The sequence below is a fragment of the Bos javanicus genome, chromosome 4, assembly GCF_032452875.1.
Source record: "Bos javanicus breed banteng chromosome 4, ARS-OSU_banteng_1.0, whole genome shotgun sequence".
Classification (NCBI taxonomy): Eukaryota; Metazoa; Chordata; class Mammalia; order Artiodactyla; family Bovidae; genus Bos; species Bos javanicus.
In genome coordinates, this window is record NC_083871.1 from 7429579 (window position 1) to 7449171 (window position 19593).

Genomic DNA, 19593 nt, shown 5'->3' on the forward strand with positions numbered 1-19593 from the left:
CTTTGCAGACTTAGAGAAATCACGATGTCATTGCCAAGCTGAGAGGGGAAAAGTCCCATTTGTTACTGCTTCAAGGTTAAGAGATCCCCTCTGTGGCTAGCGCTGAACAGAACGCACCACTCAGTAGTTCACCAAGAGAACTATGCTGACCATCCATTTTGTTCCTCGTGACATCCTGCCTTTGTGCTGAGAATGGAATTTGGACCTCTAGAAAGCAGGATAAGAAAATACTCTGAATATTTCAAATCTTTTCTGTTATTGAAATAAGGCTTTAGCCGGAAGAGACAATTTGATGAGTTATTTGCTGCATGTTTGCATTAGTCAAAGAACTTGGAGTTCTGAACAGAGATCCTCCTCACCCTGTCTCTCAACCACATTGAAACATCCTCTGAAGTACGGAGGACAGTCAGCTGGAGGAATGTCTACCAGCCAAGACCCACTGATGCTTTTAGCTAAAAAGGGAGGTCCAGTGAGTGAAGACGGAACAAGGCACCACTGTCTCCCGCAGAGAAACACAGAGGTTGCCTCACCCGTTACCAGCCATCCACATGGTCTCAAAGGAGCAGGAGTCCAGTCAGAGAAAGCTGGCTGTTTAGTGAGTGTAAATCAGTAGAATCACCAACAGCTTTATTTTGTTTCTCCCAACGACGTCTTTTATTACTGATTCTCACTTTTCTGGAGGTATCTTTCCTCAAGCAGATGCAATTGCATATAATAAAAAGGTTTCAAAACAGCAAGAAGGAAAAGCAGGTGCAACATCCAACACTTCATGTTAAGATCTGGGAATACAAGTAAGTATTAGATAAACTCATGATATTCACAAGCTTCCCAACCAGTGGGAACTAGGCACCAACCTCCTAGAACAGAGCTCACCTTCCAGAGAAGACAGCAACAAACATTAATTTACTAGCTTCTTGATGGAAAGTCACCCCGCCCAGGGCAATCGCTGCTGCTGCATCTGTACCAATGGACCATTCATCTGGCTGTTTATAGCACACTCTGAACCCCACAGACCCCTCCTAAGTAGTGAATAAAGAAAAAACAAAGCCAGGTCATATATGTTAAAGAAGACTGTCCTAGACTCAGAATGTGCAGAAGACCATATTGTGGGGGATAAAATAATAGTGACATGAATAAATTACTACAAGAAATTGAAGAAAGTAAAATTCCTTGAAACCCAGTATTGGATAGCATAGAAGGAACATCACAGTATGGAATAGTTGATTTTTAGATGAGAATAAATAGAATGTAGGGATGACATTTTAGGTGGGATTAAGTTTAATTATCTTTAAATTACCATGTAATCTAGTCATTTAGATTCGGTGATTTTCTTAGCTATTTCACCCTAACCTTCAGGGTACTTCATTCTCATCCTCTATTTTATTCCAGAAAGACTGGCTTTCATAGCTCAGGCAGTCATGCAGTCATGGGGCTTCCCTTTACCCCCGGTACCACCTCATCTTTGCCTCTTTAGGCTGACTTTATGTCTTCCCTTAATTCCAAAATTTCAACACCAAGCTGACTATGATGAGGTCATTTTTTAGTGAAGTTTGCTCCTGCTGCTGCTGCTAAGTTGCTTCAGTCGTATCCGACTCTGTGCGACCCCATAGACAGCAGCCCACCAGGCTCCCCCGTCCCTGGGATTCTCCAGGCAAGAACACTGGAGTGGGTTGCCATTTCCTTCTCCCATGCATGAAAGTGAAAAGTGAAAGTGAAGTCACTCAGTCGTGCCCGACTCTCAGCGACCCCATAGACTGCAGCCTACCAGGCTCCTCCGTCCATGGGATTTTCCAGGCAAGAGCACTGGAGTGGGGTGCCATCGCCTTCTCCATTAGTGAAGTTTAGTTGATGTATAATATTATATAGGTTACAGGTGCACAATACTGTGAGCTATAATTTTTAAAGGATATACTCCATTTAGAGTCATTATAAAAATTTGGCTATATTCCCCAGATTGTACGGTATATCCTTGTAGCTTACTTTATACACAACAGTTTGTAACTCTCACTCCCTTACCCTTGTTTTGCCCCTCCTCCTTCCCTCTCCCCACTAGTAAACACAAGCTTACTTTGTTCTCTAAAGCTGTGTCTGCTTCTATTTTGTTATATTCACTATTTTGTTGTATATTTATTATATCCCACATATAAGTAATATGATAAAGTATGTCTTTCTCTGTCTGACTTATTTTACTTAGCATAAAACCCTCCAAGTCTGTCCATGTTACTGAAAATGGCAAAATTTCATTCTTTCCTATGACCGAATAGTACCTATTGTATATGTATATCTATATGTGTGTGTGTGTGTGTATATATATGTATATATATATATATATACAATTCTATATACACAATTTTTATTATTCTTGTATGTGTGTATATATATATACAATTTTTATATACAATCTTTACCCTCTCATCTGTTGATAGACATTTAAGTTGCTTCCATATCTTGACTATTGTAAATAGTGCTGCTACAAACATTGAGATGCATGTATCTTTTCAAATCAGTGTTCATGTTTCTTTTGGGTACATATCTAGGTGTGGAGTCCTACAGTCTTTGAGAAACCTTCATATTGTTTTCTGCAGTCACTGTACCAATCTACATTCCCACCAACAGTGCAGGAGGGTTCCCTTTTCCTCACATCCTCACTATTGCTCGGTATTTGTGTTCTTGTTGATGACAGCCACCCTGACAGGTGTGCAGTGATGGTTTTGATTTGCATTTCCCTGATGACCAGCGATGCTGAGCAGCTTGTCATGTGCCTGTTGGCTATCTCTACATCTTCTTTGAAAAATATCTATTCAGATCCTCTCAGTATTTAATTGGGTTGTTTTCTTAATGTTGATGTGTATGAGCTTTCTATGTATTTTAGATATTAACTCCTTATTAGTCATTTGTAATGACTAATCATGACTTACAAATGATATCATTTGTAAGTATTTTCTCCAATTTAGTAGATGTCTTTTCATTTTGTTGATAGTTCGCCTTGTTATGCAAAATCTGGTAGGTTTAATTAGGCCCCATTTGTTTATTTTTGCTTTTATTTCCTTTGCTCCAGTAGACAGATCCAAGAATCTCCTAGAGGAAAGGGGGCAGAACACTCTTTGATATTTGAGATTTTTTTTATTTCTCCAAGTGGACGACATCTACTCCACTCTGCACCATTGTTTGCACTCAGCTTCTTACGTGTTTCCAGAAAATAAAACATTTTGCTTTGCAATGCAGAGAGTCATACCTTTGTTATTTTATGGACTAGAGTGTAGACACTTAATGTCAAGAATTTGCTATATATTCATGAAATTTTTTCTCATATCCTTGAATAAGCTTGACCACATATTTGTGAATATATTAGTAGCACATCTGTCCTATATATTAATATAATATCTTAGGATAAGACATGCAGAATTGAATTAGGAAACATTGAAAATACAGGTTTGAATCTCAATCTCACATGCATTATATAATGTTCAAGTACTAATTTGGGGGGCAACTATCTCCTCTCATTCTTTTTAACTCCTCCCACTAAAATCTGCATTTTATATATTTGCTTCAACACAATGTTGCTAAATTAGCTGGATTTTCTTGTTTGCAGAGTTAACTTCTTTCTGCTATTGAAACTAACCACTTCTCTGAAAACAGCAGCATTTATAAACTTAATTTCTTGTACTATAATTATTACCTCAAAATCAGAAAGTTATTAACTGTAATTTTTAAAAAAAACTTAGATCATTTGACAAAACAGTATAGTTTCTCTTATTGTCTACCTATATGATTTAAGTCATATGTAATTTAAATGTCATATTGAACCAGGGTATCTTCCACCCCCAGGTCATGGCAACCCACTATTATTAATTAGAAACATTATCAATAGTATAGATATTCACTCAATCAAGTATTTCTTGATGACTTATAATAATCACATTTTAAATTGCTTTATCATTACAAAGAAACATGAGAAAGATTGAGCTTTGTGTCAATTCATTTCAAGGACATGCAAACAGCAACATATCCCATGTTTTCTTTGTCAACTAATAAATTCTCCTGTGCAAAGGAGTTAATTTTGCAGCCTGCCAATCTTACATAAAACTGCTATGGTTTTGAAAAAATAAAAGGAATGCTTTACCAAAATAAACTAGAGGAATTTCCCTGGTGGTCCAGTGAGTAAGTGGAGAAGGAAATGGCAACCCACTCCAGTATTTTTGCCTAGAGAATCCCATGGACAGAGGAGCCTGGTGGGCTACAGTCCATAGGGTCGCAGAGTCGGACTGAAGAGACTTAGCATGCTTTCATGCATTGGAGAAGGAAATGGCAACCCACTCCAGTATTCTTGCCTGGAGATTCCCAGGGATGGAGGAGCCTGGTGGGCTGCCGTCTATGGGGTCACACAGAGTTAGACATGACTGAAGCAATTAAGCAGCAGCAGCAGCCAGTGGTTAAGACTCTGAGCTTCCACTGTAGGTGGAGGGTGGGTTTGATCTCTGTTCTGGGAACTATGATCCCACATGGCATGTGGTACAGCCAAAAAAAAGTAGAAAATGTATGACAATTGGAACAATTAAATAAGAACACTCATTTATGGATAGTCAGAAAACCCAAGGAGACCCCGCAGGTTTAGCAGCGTTTGGATTTTACTGAAGCAGGATTTGAAATGTAGAATAAGCCAACATATTTGTATAATTTCAAGCAGTTACTCTCTAATGTGTCTCCAGACACTTAAATCATTAGTAAAGGATTAATAAGGTCCCCTCAGGGACACTGACATTTCCCATCACTTGAGAATTGTGTTTACACTGATGGGTGGGGGTCAGGGAGATATTCTTGGTCAAACTACACCACCAACAAATTTTATATTCTTTTAAAGATCTTTGCTAAAAGTAAGCCACACACACATACATACAGTTATCAATAGGCAGGTATAAAATAAATATGGCTGGATAAGGCAGGGTAGACAAGGCTAGATCTGGAGCCCTCATTGAATAGACAATGGCTCTATATCTGGTTCCTTTATCATGTCACCGGGAGAAGCTGGCTGGCTCGTAGCACGGAGGAAACACTCTAAGTACCCACAGCTCACAGAAGAGGGAAGTGAAGGAGTTCAGGAGGTCAGGATGGCTGCGGACTACGAGTGGCATTACAGTCCTGCACCTGGGAAGGGAGGGCCCCATGGGTCTTCAGACTCTGGGCAGTGGAGCCAGCAAGGTGGGCCTGGGGATATGCAAAATTCTCGCAACAGTCTCCCGCACAGATGAGGGGGAAAGCCGCTCCATCCATGGGCGGGGTTACCGGGCTGCCAGTGAAGCTCAAGCGACAGCCTCCTCATTTCATCTGCTCCTTTCAAAGACCCTTGAATGCCCACAGCACTTGCTCACAAGTTTATACATACATTTGTACAAGATATTTTAACTGCAGTTCCTTAAGATCGCTGCCCCTTACATTTCTGTAGATGTAGAACGGTATTACAGTAGATTTGGAGGTCTGCTAAAGGACACAGCAAGATGCATGCAGCCCAGGTGTATTGGTTCTGTGATTGACCATTCTTGAATGATATTCTTGAATACCTAGGTCTCTGCGACCTGGCAGGAAGAGGAGTAAATTCCAGCAAGGTCTTCTCTCTGTGGATTTTCCTGACATTGTGACAGGTGGGGCAGGACCATTTATATACCCACAGCCTGGCACTGCAAGTGGGTGGTAAAGAATGTGATGTAAGGTTTGCAAAATACAGATATGGATTCTTTTTTTTTAATTTTATTTTATTTTTAAACTTTACATAATGGTATTAGTTCTGCCAAATATCAAAATGAATCCACCACAGGTATACAGGTGTTCCCCATCCTGAACCCTCCTCCCTCCTCCCTCCCCATACCATCCCTCTGGGTCATCCCAGTGCACTTGCCCCTTATGCATTAGAATTTTTCCATGTCTTAGAAGTTGTATACAGAATAAAGTTGATGAAGAAGCTTCCTAACTTAACATAACCCTGAAAACTTACACGACTTTGAAAAAAAAAGACTCCAAACTATCATTAATATTTTTTGATCAATCATGCTTGGAAAAGCCTCAATTATATTTTATTATATCTGAAAAACACACTGTCTTCCAAATAATTGCATATAAAGGAATAGAGTATGCAACTAAAATGAAGAAAAAATTTTAAGTGTTTCAAGTAGTTTTGTTGATAAAAATATATTACTTGTCCAGATTTTGTGATATTTGTACTATTTGTCATCTTCTTAAATTTTGTGATTCATCGTGATATATATTCTAACCTAAATTCGTATTTATTTTTTTCACCTAAGATTTTTATATGTGTGATTTGGTATTCTTTTCCTTAAGGGAGTTATCAAAACTTCCTAAGTTTCAGTCCCCACAAAAACTGGATTTTCACCTTGACTTTTCCATGGTTTGGAGTAGAAATATGAGACAAAATAAAATCTTTCATTTGTTATTGTTTTTAGTGATTAAGATAAAAGTTGTGGACATGACCATTAAGACAATAACTAGGAATGGGGAGAATTTTGGAAACTTCCATGACCCCTTTTGAAGGACAGAAGTTTTTGCAGGAAGTATCTCATAAATGATAGGAACATTATCCTCAGCTGTGATTGCAGAGAAACACTGGGGCTGAAAATACATGTTTTCATCAGAGATTCGAATTAATCAGGGAGACTGGAAGCTAGGATGTTTGGGAAGAATGGGGTGAAGGTGGAATGCTATGATTTAGGAGAAGAAATAGCAAATGGTCAAGTTTGGGGCCAGATGTCAGATAATCTGGAATATTCTGGAAAGAGAAGGTTCTGCAGTGTTAGCAACAGGACACGTTCAGACATTTTTGAGGGTGTGATATGATTATCTGCACCTCTGGAATAAACTGTGCCCAGAAGTGCTAATTATCATATATCAAAATATTTGCCCTTCCCCCTCATGGGGCACATGTGTGAATCCTGCAGAAGTTATACCAGTTCAAAACAGAAGGAAAAGCAACTCGTTTTTAAAAATATAAACTTATAAAGAAGTCAGATGCATTGAAGATTATTCTACAGATGTTTCCATAAAGTTTAGTTTGAAAATGTTCCTAGTTATAACTAACTAGTCTTCAGCCACATTTGATCAGGGTGAATAGAGAATGAACTACTCATTAAGCAGTATTTTTACATGACAGAAAATTAGCATAACTTATCTTTTTCCTCCCCTTTTTTAAGTTTTTGGCCCAAGCTCAATACTTACTCTATTTCAGTCCCATCTGCTTATTTCCTTTGATGTTCTCCATAATAAGTAACAGTCACTTAGGTCTCTCAGCTCTCATTTGCACAAATAAAACCTGACAGAACTTTCATAAAATAATGTCAATACTATATCAAATTTCTCTCAACATAGGCCCATGCAGCTGCAGCAACTGCCAGGAACAAAAACTGCCTTCAACCATAAATTATACAATCAGAGAGACAGTGAAATGTTGTCCTTAAAAACAGCCCGGATACCCTAAAGACAGGATGATAAATCACCAGGTCGTTGTTGACTTCCTTTTCTTCTTTTGCAGTCATTGGAAAAGTTCTGTTGTTTCTGTTTGTTTCTTTGCCTTTTGCCCTGCTTCTGGGTAGTTTGCTTTATAAACATGATAGGTGTTTGTTGAGATACACTCTCGAAACTAAAAGAGCAGATGGAAACAAATAAGTATTTGGATAGATTAAAATGTATTTATTTTTCTGTAATATGAAAAAAATTCCATAAATATTTTATTAGTATTTTAACCTTGCTTCCCTGGTAGCTCAGAGGTTAAAGCGTCTGCCTGCAATGCGGGAGATGTGGGTTCGATCCCTGAGTCGGGAAGATCCCCTGGAGAAAGCAATGGCAACCCACTCCAGTATTCTTGCCTGGAGAATCCCATGGACAGAGGAGCCTGGTGGGTTACAGTCCATGGGGTTGCTAAGAGTTGGACACGACTGAGCATATTTTAAAGTTGAAAACGACTCACTGCATAGAACATTCAAAGGAACTTAGAGACCAAGTCAGAAATGATAATATTCTCTATTTGGGACAGTGAAGAAGCGTGTGGACCATAGTACAAAAGCTGATGTTTGACCTGCAGGAAAGAGTTTGTTAAGAGATGATCACTCTTTCATTCTCTATTTTTATTTGTGAGGAGAATTTGTGACTCTAGGATTATTTAACTATGAAAATTAGAAGCTACAAACTTATCAAAATGGGAAGTGAAGTGAAAGTGTTAGTTGCTCAGTTGTGTCCAACTCTTTAGAACCCCATGGACTGTAGCCCACCAGGTTCCTCTGTCCATGGGATTCTTCAGGCAAGACTACTGGAATGGGTAGCCATTCTCTTCTCCAGGGGTTCTTCTTGACCCAGGGATTGAACCCAGGTCTCCCGGAAGTTCTTAGTAAAGTGAAATGGAAGATGCAGCTTCAAGACATGGAGAATTATAGCCCACAATAGGAAGGACGTCACAGGTGATGCTCTTTGACAAAGTCAATGCCACTGCAACTTTCACACTCAGGTGAATGCTAGGCTAGGATGGTGAGAAAGTCAGAAACCGAGGAAGAAGTTCTAACCATACTACAGATGTGACACAGCTATAAAAAAAGAGATACTAGTGTGCAGGTCAACCTTAAAAAGGGAACACATTTCTAAGAAGATGGGGGACACTGAAAAGTGGATGTAAAAAACTTAAATCTGTTTGGGAATCAGAATTTTCCATAGAATCAAAAGTAGTTTCAAGAAGTGGTCTAGAAATGTACTTCCTAAATGGTTTATGGAACACTGTCTTTTCCTAATGGAGTATTAGTCTACTGCAAAAGTAAATTTATAAAACTTGGTTGATTTAAACAAGTTAGACATGCTTTTCTTCCACAAGATTTATCAGAATCTTTAACACAGTCACATTATAACTTTCCTAATATACTGATTGCATGTTAACTTTACATCTCTGACCACAGAGACCCTTTTGATAAATGCCTGTGAAATCTTCCAGAACTATTAGTTGAGTGCATAAAATCTGGAAAATACAGAAACATCATTACATTCCAATTTAATATTTGGTTTAGACATCAGTCACAAAAAAGTAGAAGCAAACTGAGCTAGAATATGTTAAAAAATAAATTTAGTAAAATTCTACTAAGATTCACCACCACTTACCTACTGTATCTACATTTTCTTCTCAGGGACATGGTCTATCCAAAGGGCAAGAATTTTGCTAAAGAAGAATCAAAAAACTTACTCTTGAGAACTAAGACAGGATGACTTTCATTTCCAAGTGTCCTGATAGAGTTGACCAGGGTTCTGGGCTTACTAAGTATTCAAGGGCAAAGTTCTCCCTGTCAAAGAGAGGCCAGGGGGAGAAGGGTCTCTGTAGACAGCATGCAAACACCCGGGACCTCCTTCTAGGCCCTCAGAGGTCATGGTTTGCAGCAATGATTTTTTTTTTCTTTTTCTGATTTGGACCATGCAGAGAATTCAGGGCTTGATTCCTGGTCAGGAGTGCTCTTGGGCTGGTTGGTGTGAAGCTTTAGGGGACAGTGAGTCAGTTGTTAAGCCTGGCCAGCTAAGATAAACAAAAACGGAAGAAAAAAATGGTACATCATAGTTTGAAAAGTTAAAAGTTCAGGAGAAGTATCTCCTCAGAGCAAAGCTCAGTGACTCCTGGTGCAACACTCCTGCCCTGCCTGGAAGTTTATCTCCCCAAGATGATTGAAACAAAGCTTTTCCTTAAGACACAAGGGGAGTTCCAAGGACTCTTATGGATGCAAATGCTATACCAAAAGTCCATTGTCTTTTTTTTTTTTTTATTGGAGTATAGTTGATTTACAAGTTGTGTTAGTTTCAGGTGTACAGCAAAATGAATCAATTATATATATATATATATATATATATATATATATATACACACACACACACACACATACATATATCTGCTCTATTTTAGATTCTTTTCTCATATAGCCATTACAGAGCATTGAGTAGAGTTTCCTGTGCCATACAGTAGGTCTTTATTAGTTACCTACTTTGTATTTAGTAATGTGTACATGTCAATCCCAATCTCTCAATTTATCACTCCCCTCCCTTAAACCTGGTAACCACAATTTTACTTTTTACATCTGTAACTTTATTTTTGTTTTGTAAATAAGTTCATTTGTACACTTCTTTTTAGATTCCACATAAGAGAAATATCATATTATATTCATACTAAGAGTCTATAGTGTTCAGAGTTCACATATGCATACTTTCTTCTACCCATTTCATAAGAAACTCTATGAACATGAATGGGATTTTAAATTTTTAGTTCATGTCTTTTATTAATCCACACACAGCCACTTGTCTTCTGATTTGCTGAAGCAACAAGTCAGACAACGTTTGCCTTGATAATGGCTGTCAGAGTGGCCATAAAACTCCTGCACTGTATTCTTCTGAAGGTCACTCCGGGAAGAAAGGACAGAGTCTGCCATTCTCACCCACCTAGCAGTATTTCTGGACAGCCAGGCTCATCTTTCTGTGATGCTTATCTCCTTGGGAGGGGGTAAGACTTCTTTGTCTTCTAGGCACCTTAACACTAGCACTTCTTAAAAACCTCTCACCCCACCCACAAGGGCTCAATACAAGAAGCAGACTGGATCCCTTTGAGTGTCCTGGTCAAAGCATAAACATCTTCCCATTGCTTCCCAAGGAGATCAGTCTTTGCTGAGAAAGGGGAGTTTTCTTCTGATACTAAAGCTTTGCCTCTAACTTTTCTATTATATCCAAGGTTCAACCTCAAGGGTGTTGGTGTTCTTGTAGACTTTAAATTAAATTTGCATCTTGGCAGTGGTTCCTCCCAAGTTGAAGGAAAGGAAGAGATAGACTAGATCTGGGGACACAGCAGAGGGCAATGGGTGGGTTGCTGGCCAAAGAGCTGGACAGAATTTTTATATAAAAGTCTCCTAATGAATGATTAAACATGAACATACTGAAAGGACAATAGCATTATCTCATTGTTCCTGGAACACTAATGAATGTAAATACTTTGGCACTAATTTGTATGCTGATTTGCAAAGGGTTTAGGGTATGTCTCATTCTTTTAAGTTTTCTCTCTTTCTGTGATTTACATTCTGCTCAGTGAACAGCCTTCCCATCCTCCTTGGCAGAATGTGCACACTCCATCCCGCTGTGTGTCTGTTCTTTAAGAGCCTGAAACTTGTAACAAAATGCCCTGAATGCTCTACCCCAAAGAGCTCTCTTTTTAATTGAGTCTGAAACATAAATAATAAAAATATCTTTAATTCTGGAAAATGATGACAATAGGAGGGAATTAATGGTAGGAACAAATAACAAGAAATGGGATTTATTAGTACTAGAGTTTAGAAATTGTCAAGCAGAACAGTGCTGCTAGATATTTATATAAAACATCCTCTGCTGCTGAAGTTGTTGGTTGTTTTACCTTGTCTTCAACTCATAAGTCTGTCAAAAGAGAAGGATGTGAGAAGACATGAGGAATGCCTCTGAAAGTCAATGGGCTCAGCAACCCATCCTGGAAAGTGCAATTAGAACTGATGTTTGTTTACACATATATATGATGTATGTATATAATATTTCACTTTTCCAGGTTGTCCTGTCTATAGACGCTGGCAAATTTCTTTAACTAGAAGCACACACACACATGCAAACAAAATACCTCAAACCTTGCTCTGTTTTTTCAAATATCTTTATGACTATTTCACTTGGAGAAATTATAAATGTTAAGTGGGCATTACGGCACACAAGCGCGGCCGAGAAGAGCTACCCCATGTCCGAGGTTGGGGCGGCAGTTAGGAGGACCCCATGACCGAGGAGCAGCGGCCAAGAGGAGCTACCCCACGTCTGAGGTCAGGGGCAGAAGCCGGGAGGAGCTACCCCGGCCCGAGGCCAGGGGCAGCGGCCGGCAGGAGCAACCCCACATCCAAGGAGCAGTGGCTGTGCAGGCGCAGGAGAGCCTAGAGGAGCTACTCCACGTTCAAGGTCAGGAGGGGCGGCAGTGAGGAGATACCCCTCGTCCAAGGTAAGTAGCAGCCGCTGTGCTTTGCTGGAGCAGCCATGAAGAGATACCCTACGTCCAAAGTAAGAGAAACCCAAGTAAGATGGTAGGTGTTGCAAGAGGGCATCAGAGGGCAGACACACTGAAACCATAATCACAGAAAACTAGTCAATCTATTCACACTAGGACCACAGCGTTGTCTAACTCAATGAAACTAAGCCATTCCCTTTGGGGCCACCCAAGATGGGCGGGTCATGGTGGGGAGGTCTGACAGAATGTGGTCCACTGGAGAACGGAATGGCAAACCACTTCAGTATTCTTGCCTCAAGAACCCCATAAACAGTATGAAAGGCAAAATGAAAGGATACTGAAAGTGGAACTCCCCAGGTCAGTAGGGGCCCAATATGCTACTGGAGATCAGTGGAGAAATAGCTCCAGAAAGAATAAAGGGATGGAGCCAAAGCAAAAACAACACACAGCTGTGGATGTGACTGGTGATAGAAGCAAGGTCCGATGCCGCAAAGAGCAATATTGCATAGGAACCTGGAATGTCAGGTCCATGAACCAAGACAAACTGGAAGTGGTCAAACAGGTCAAACAGTGGCAAGAGTGAACGTCGACATTCTAGAAATCAGCGAACTGAAATGGACTGGAATGGGTGAATTTAACTCAGATGACCATTATATCTACTACTGCGGGCAGGAATCCCTTAGAAGAAATGGAGTAGCCATCATGGTCAACAAAAGAGTCTGAAATGCAGTACTTGGATGCAATCTCAAAAACGACAGAATGATCTCTGTTCATTTCCAAGGCAAAGCATTCAAAATCACAGTAATCCAAGTCTATGCCCCAACCAGTAATGCTGAAGAAGCTGAAGTTGAACGGTTCTATGAAGACCTACAAGACCTTTTAAAACTAACACCCAAAAAAGATGTCCTTTTCATTATAGGGGACTGGAATGCAAAAATAGGAAGTCAAGAAATATCTGGAGAAACAGACAAATTTGGCCTTGGAATACGCAATGAAGCAGGGCAAAGGCTAATAGAATTTCGCCAAGAGAATGCACTGGTCATAGCAAACACCCTCTTCCAACAATACAAGAGAAGACTGTACACATGGACATCACCAGATGGTCAACACCAAAATCAGATTGATTATATTCTTTGCAGCCAAAGATGGAGAAGCTCTATACAGTCAGCAAAAACAAGACCGGGAGCTGACTGTGGCTCAGATCATGAACTCCTTATTGCTAAATTCAGACTTAAATTGAAGAAAGTAGGGAAAACCACTAGACCATTCAGGTATGACCTAAATCAAATCTCTTATGATTATACAGTGGAAGTGAGAAATAGATTTAAGGACCTGGATCTGATAGATAGAGTGCCTGATGAACTATGGAATGAAGTTCGTGATATTGTAAAGGACACAGAGATCAAGACCAACCCCATGGAAAAGAAATGGAAAAAAGTGAAATGGCTGTCTGGGGAGGCCTTACAAATAGCTGTGAAAAGAAGAGAAGTGAAAAGCAAAGGATAAAAGGAAAGATATAAGCATCTGAATGCAGAGTTCCAAAGAATAGCAAGAAGAGATAAGAAAGCCTTCTTCAGCGATCAATGCAAAGAAATAGAGGAAAACAACAGAATGGGAAAGACTAGAGATCTCTTCAAGAAAATTAGAGATACCAAGGGAACATTTCATGCAAAGATGGGCTCGATAAAGGACAGAAATGGTATGGACCTCACAGAAGCAGAAGATATTAAGAAGTAGTGACAAGAATACACAGAAAAATTGTACAAAAAAGATCTTCACGACCAAGATAATCACGATGGTGTGATCATTCACCTAGAGCCAGACATCCTGGAATGTGAAGTCAAGTGGGCCTTAGAAAGCATCACTATGAACAAAGCTAGTGGAGGTGATGGAATTCCAGTGGAACTATTTCAAATCCTGAAAGATCATGCTGTGAAAGTGCTGCACTCAACATGCCAGCAAATTTGGAAAACTCAGAAGTGGCCACAGGACTAAAAAAGGTCAGTTTTCATTCCAATCCCCAAAAAAAGGCAATGGCAAAGAATGCTCAAACTACTGCACAATTGCACTCATCTCACACGCTAGTAAAGTAATGCTCAAAATTCTCCAAGCCAGGCTTCAGCGATATGTGAACTGTGAGCTTCCTGATGTTCAAGCTGGTTTTAGAAAAGGCAGAGGAACCAGAGATCAAACTGCCAACATCCGCTGGATCATGGAAAAAGCAAGAGAGTTCCAGAAAAACATCGATTTCTGCTTTATTGACTATGCCAAAGCCTTTGACTGTGTGGATCACAATAAACTGTAGAAAATTCTGAAAGAGATGGGAATACCAGACCACCTGACCTGCCTCTTGAGAAATCTGTATGCAGGTCAGGAAGCAACAGTTAGAACTGGACATGGATCAACAGACTGGTTCCAAATAGGAAAAGGAGTATGTCAAGGCTGTATATTGTCACCTGCTTATTTAACTTCTATGCAGAGTACATCATGAGAAACGCTGGGCTGGAAGAAGCACAAGCTGGAATCAAGATTTCTGGGACAAATATCAATAACCTCAGATATGCAGATGGCACCACCCTTATGGCAGAAAGTGAAGAGGAACTCAAAAGCCTCTTGATGAAAGTGAAAGTGGAGAGTGAGAAAGTTGGCTTAAAGCTCAACATTCAGAAAATGAAGACCATGGCATCTGGTCCCATCGCTTCATGGGAAATAGATGGGGAAACAGTGGAAACAGTGTCAGACTTTATTTTTCTGGGCTCCAAAATCACTGCAGATGGTGATTGCGGCCATGAAATTAAAAGATGCTTACTCCTTGGAAGGAAAGTTATGACCAACCTAGATAGCATATTCAAAAGCAGAGACATTACTTTGCCAACAAAGGTCCGTCTAGTCAAGGCTATGGGTTTTCTCGTGGTCATGTATGGATGTGAGAGTTGGAGTGTGAAGAAAACCGAGCCCCGAAGAATGGATGCTTTTGAACTGTGGTGTTGGAGAAGACTCTTGAGAGTCCCTTGGACTGCAAGGAGATCCAACCAGTCCATTCTGAAGGAGATCAGCCCTGGCATTTCTTTGGAAGGAACTATGCTAAAGCTGAAACTCCAGTACTTTGGCCACCTCCTGCGAAGAGTTGACTCATTGGAAAATACTCTGATGCTGAGAGGGATTGGGGTAGGAAGAGAAGGGGACGACAGAGGATGAGATGGCTGGATGGCATCACCGACTCGATGGACGTGAGTCTGGGTGAACTCCGGGAGTTGGTGATGGACAGGGAAGCCTGGCATGCTGCGATTCATGGGGTCACAAAGAGTCGGACATGACTGAGTGACTGAACCGAGCTGAACTGATAGTTTGGGGAGGTTTTGAAATTAGCAGTAGTTTCACAGCACACTGTCAATAGCCAGAGAGCATCCGTACCATATACACCCTTTCAGGAGAGGGTTTGATAGTGTGGGACCACTGCCTTTGAATGTCAAAGGCCCAGAACTGGCGTCAACTGCATTGACATGACCGCATCCCCAAAGCTGCAAAGTCTACAGCATAAGCAGATGATAGAATTTCTCCTTCTGCTTGAGAGAGCCTGGGGTCTCAGAAGGTACCAGCACTCTAGTTCTCAACAGCTGAGAATGCACTCAAGACTGCAAATTCAGAGTGGAAAATGAAATGAAAGTAGCACAATTACCAAAATGAACCAAGAAAGGGAAAAAATACTTTATATGCCTGTAATTTTCCTCCCAGAAAAGAATTAGAAATGTTTACATGTCTACTTTCTTTGATTGCATCAAATGTTATAGTCGTTTATTTACAATCATAATGATGTACTTGTGGGTGTCCTTCTACAAAGTGGGGAACAGGTACATGTCCAGGTCACTTCTGGAGGACTACTCTTTATGGCAAAACAGGAAGTATGCTTGATGACAAGAAAGGAAGTGCAGAAGCCCAATGTAACCCATTCTCCAAATTGGGAAGAAATAGTGAAAGAGGAGGGAAACACAGATATTAACCAAGAAATGATAAGTGGAATGTGGAACATTTATCTGAAGTAATACTATGAAGTAATACTATAAAGTAATGAGGATGAAAAAGATGTATCTATATTTATCAACATGGATCAATCTCCAAAGGGTCAAACGAAAGATGTCAAGCACAAGAGATGAGTCCTGAGGATGTCTCAGTTTACAGGAAGTGCACATACAAGAAGAATTAATTCTTACATGAGAATTCACCACTGGGGTTGCCTGAGGGGTGGGGAAACATTTCCAGGAATCTGAAGTGGGCTTCCATGAGGTGAGCAACGTTGTTTCTTGGTCATGTGCCAGTATTGGTCACATGACTATTTGCATTTTATAAAAATTCATCAATATGTGTGTTTCTGATTTATGAACCTGTGTGTATATATACACACAACTTATATATACATGGCTTGGAAGAAAAGCTATGACAAACCAACATAGCATATTGGAAAGCAGAGACATTACTTTGCTAACAAAGGTCCATATAGTCAAAGCTATGGTTTTTCCATTAATCATGTATGGATGTTAGTTTTCCAACAAACTGTGGAAAGTTTTTAAAGAGATGGGAATACCAGAACACCTGACCTGCCTCCTGAGAAATCTGTGTGCAGGTCAAGGAGCAACAGTTAGAACTGCACATGAAACAATGGACTGGTTCCAAATTGGGAAAGGAGTACGTCAAGGCTGTATATTGTCCCCCTGCTTATTTAACTGCTATGCAGAGTACATCATGGAAAATGCCAGGCTGGATGAAGCACGAGCTAGAATCAAGATTGCCAGGAGAAATATCAATAACCTCAGATATGCAGATAACACCACCCTTAGGCAGCAAAGCAAAGAGGAACTAAAGAGCCTCTTGATGAAAGTGAAAGAGGAGAGTAAAAAAGCTGACTCAAAACTCAGCACTGAAAAGCTAAGATCATGGGATCTGGTCCCATCATTTAATGGCAAATAGATGGAGAAACAATGGAAACAGTGACAGACTTTATTTTGGGGGGCTCCAAAATCACTGCAGATGGTGACTGCAGCCATGAAATTAAAAGACACTTGCTTGTTGGAAGAAAAGCTATAACCAATCTAAACAGCATATTAAAAAGCTGACAATGGTCCATCTAGTGAAAACTATGGTTTTTCCAGCAGTCATGTATACATGTGAGAGTTAGACCATAAAGAAAGTTGAGCACTGAAGAATTGATACTTTTGAACTATGGTGTTGGAGAAGACTCTTGAGAGTCCCTTGGACTGCAAGGAGATCATATTAGTCAATACTAAAGGAAATCAGTCCTGAATATTCATTGGAAGGACTGATGCTGAAACTGAAGCTCCAATACTTTGGCCACCTGATGCGAAGAATTCATTCAATGGAAAAGACCCTGATGCTCAGAAAGACTGAAGACAGGAAGAGAAGGGGATGACAGAGGATAAGATGGTTGGATGGCATCACCGATATGATGGACATGAGTTTGAGCAAGCTCTAGGAGTTGGTGATGGCATGCTGCAGTCCATGAGGTTGCAAAGAGACATGACTGAGCATCTGAACTGAACTGTGCATTATATATATATTTTATATATATATATATATATATATATGTTTATACACAGTTATATACGTACACAGCTTATATGTGTATACACAGCATATATACATAACTGTGTATACACACACATATATATATATAGATACGTACCCTGATGTGTGCATAACACACCTATGAAATTTTCAATGGAAGATATTTTCCTCTTCATGGAGGTTTTATTTTATTAGAATTGCAGTAAATTTATTAGAAATGGGATTTACCCTATCCACACACAAAAGGCATATGACACACATAAACTTAAGCTATATACATTGCACTTCCCAGAACACATGCTTTCAAAATTGATATTCAAATTGATTTCACAATATCTTAACTATCTAAATGTTTAAACAGATGATAGAATTCAAGTATAGAAAATTCAGTAAAAAATTAAAAGAAGTAAACATAGATAAATAGGACCCATCTCTGAGGAAAGATTAAGAGTGTGAAGATGAATATCTTCCCTGTGTATCCTATATTTTCTTTTAATTGAAAGATTTTGTATAAACCCACTGACTCAACCACAGCTATTAATAATACGCTTCTGCTTTTCTCAGTACAATATATGAATGATCATCATGTCATCAGGAAAGATGGTTCCTTTGAGAGGAAGACAAAGGAAATGCAAATAAATTTTATGAGCAAAGATTAAGTGATTTGGGCTTTTTGAAAAATAGAAAAGTAAGTGAAATATTTAATGCCATCTTCAAGTTTAAATGGGTGATTACACGACCAACAAGTTGTCAACCTTCTTCTGTTTCCAAAGAAGTGGTGGGAGAATTTGATTTAATGTTGAAGCTTAAACCTGGCTGCAGTAGGAGGAATGGCCTCTTGTTTGTTAGCCTTGAGAGAGAGAATCGGGCTTCCCAGGTGGCGCTAGAGGTAAGGAACCTGCCTGCCAATGCAGGAGGCTCTTAGGAGATGCAGGTCTGATCTCCGCCTTGGAGGAGATCATCTGTTACCACTTGTCCACACGTTCTCAGAGGAGCAGGAGCTCAGCTCGAGCAGCTTATTCGTGAGTGCGAGTCAGTGGATTCACCCAACAGCTTTGTTTTTGTTTTTGTTTTTTTCCTTACAACTACTGTCTTTTATTACAGGCTTGCTTGTTCTCAGTTTTCTGACTCTGGATTACATAACAGATAAATCCCTTAGTCCCTTTGGACATTTTCAAAAATTAATGAACAATGTCACCTTCTGAGAGCAAAACATCCCAGTTCGAGTAACATCAAGCCTCTATTTTATGACTAAGCCTCTTCGCTCAGCTCAGATCACACTCAGCCTTGAAACCTGTGATCTGAAAGATAATACCATTTATTCTCCTGATTCCTTCCCTGTGATATAAAGTGATTACTACCTAGCTCACAAAAAACGGTTTGAGAACCACAAATTTGGAGGAAAATTTGTGTGTATTAACATTCATACCTTTGGCAATGAGTTGTCAAAAGTAATCATTGACATATCTGGAAAAAATCACACTTGAATAAGGGGTCAACTAGCAACTACACTTGCAAACTACTACACTATTGCACTCATCTCACACGCTAGCAAAGTAATGCTCAAAATTCTCCAGGCCAGGGTTCAATAGTATGTAAACTGAGAAATTCCAGATGTTCAAGCTGGATCTAGAAAGGGCAGAGGAGCCAGAGATCAAATCACCAATGTCCATTGGATCATCAAAAAAGCAAGACAGTTCCAGAAAAACATCTACTTCTGCTTTATTGACTACACCAAAGCCTTTGAATGTGTGGATCACAAGAAACTGTGGAAAATTCTTCAAGAAATGGGACTACCAGACCACCTGACCTTCCTCTTGAGAAATCTGTATACAGGTCAAGAAGCAGCAGTTAGAACTAGATGTGGAAAAACAGACTGGTTCCAAATCGGGAGGAGTACACCAAGGCTGTATATTGTCGCCCTTCTTATTTAACTCCTATTCAGAGCACATCGTGCGAAATGCCAGGCTGGATGAAGCACAAGCTGAAAT

The 19593-nt window shown here is 39.8% G+C and overlaps 1 long non-coding RNA gene across 1 annotated transcript in view; it reads right to left on the minus strand.

Moving 5' to 3' along the window:
• Positions 1–452: 452 nt before the first annotated feature.
• LOC133246771 (uncharacterized) overlaps positions 453–19593 on the minus strand; it is a 42850-nt gene continuing 23709 nt past the window's right edge. The window contains exons 2-3 of the long non-coding RNA XR_009736170.1: positions 874–1019; positions 453–779 (exon numbers count right to left, since the gene is read on the minus strand). This is a non-coding gene — a long non-coding RNA (uncharacterized LOC133246771). The remainder of the gene's footprint in view (positions 780–873; positions 1020–19593) is intronic.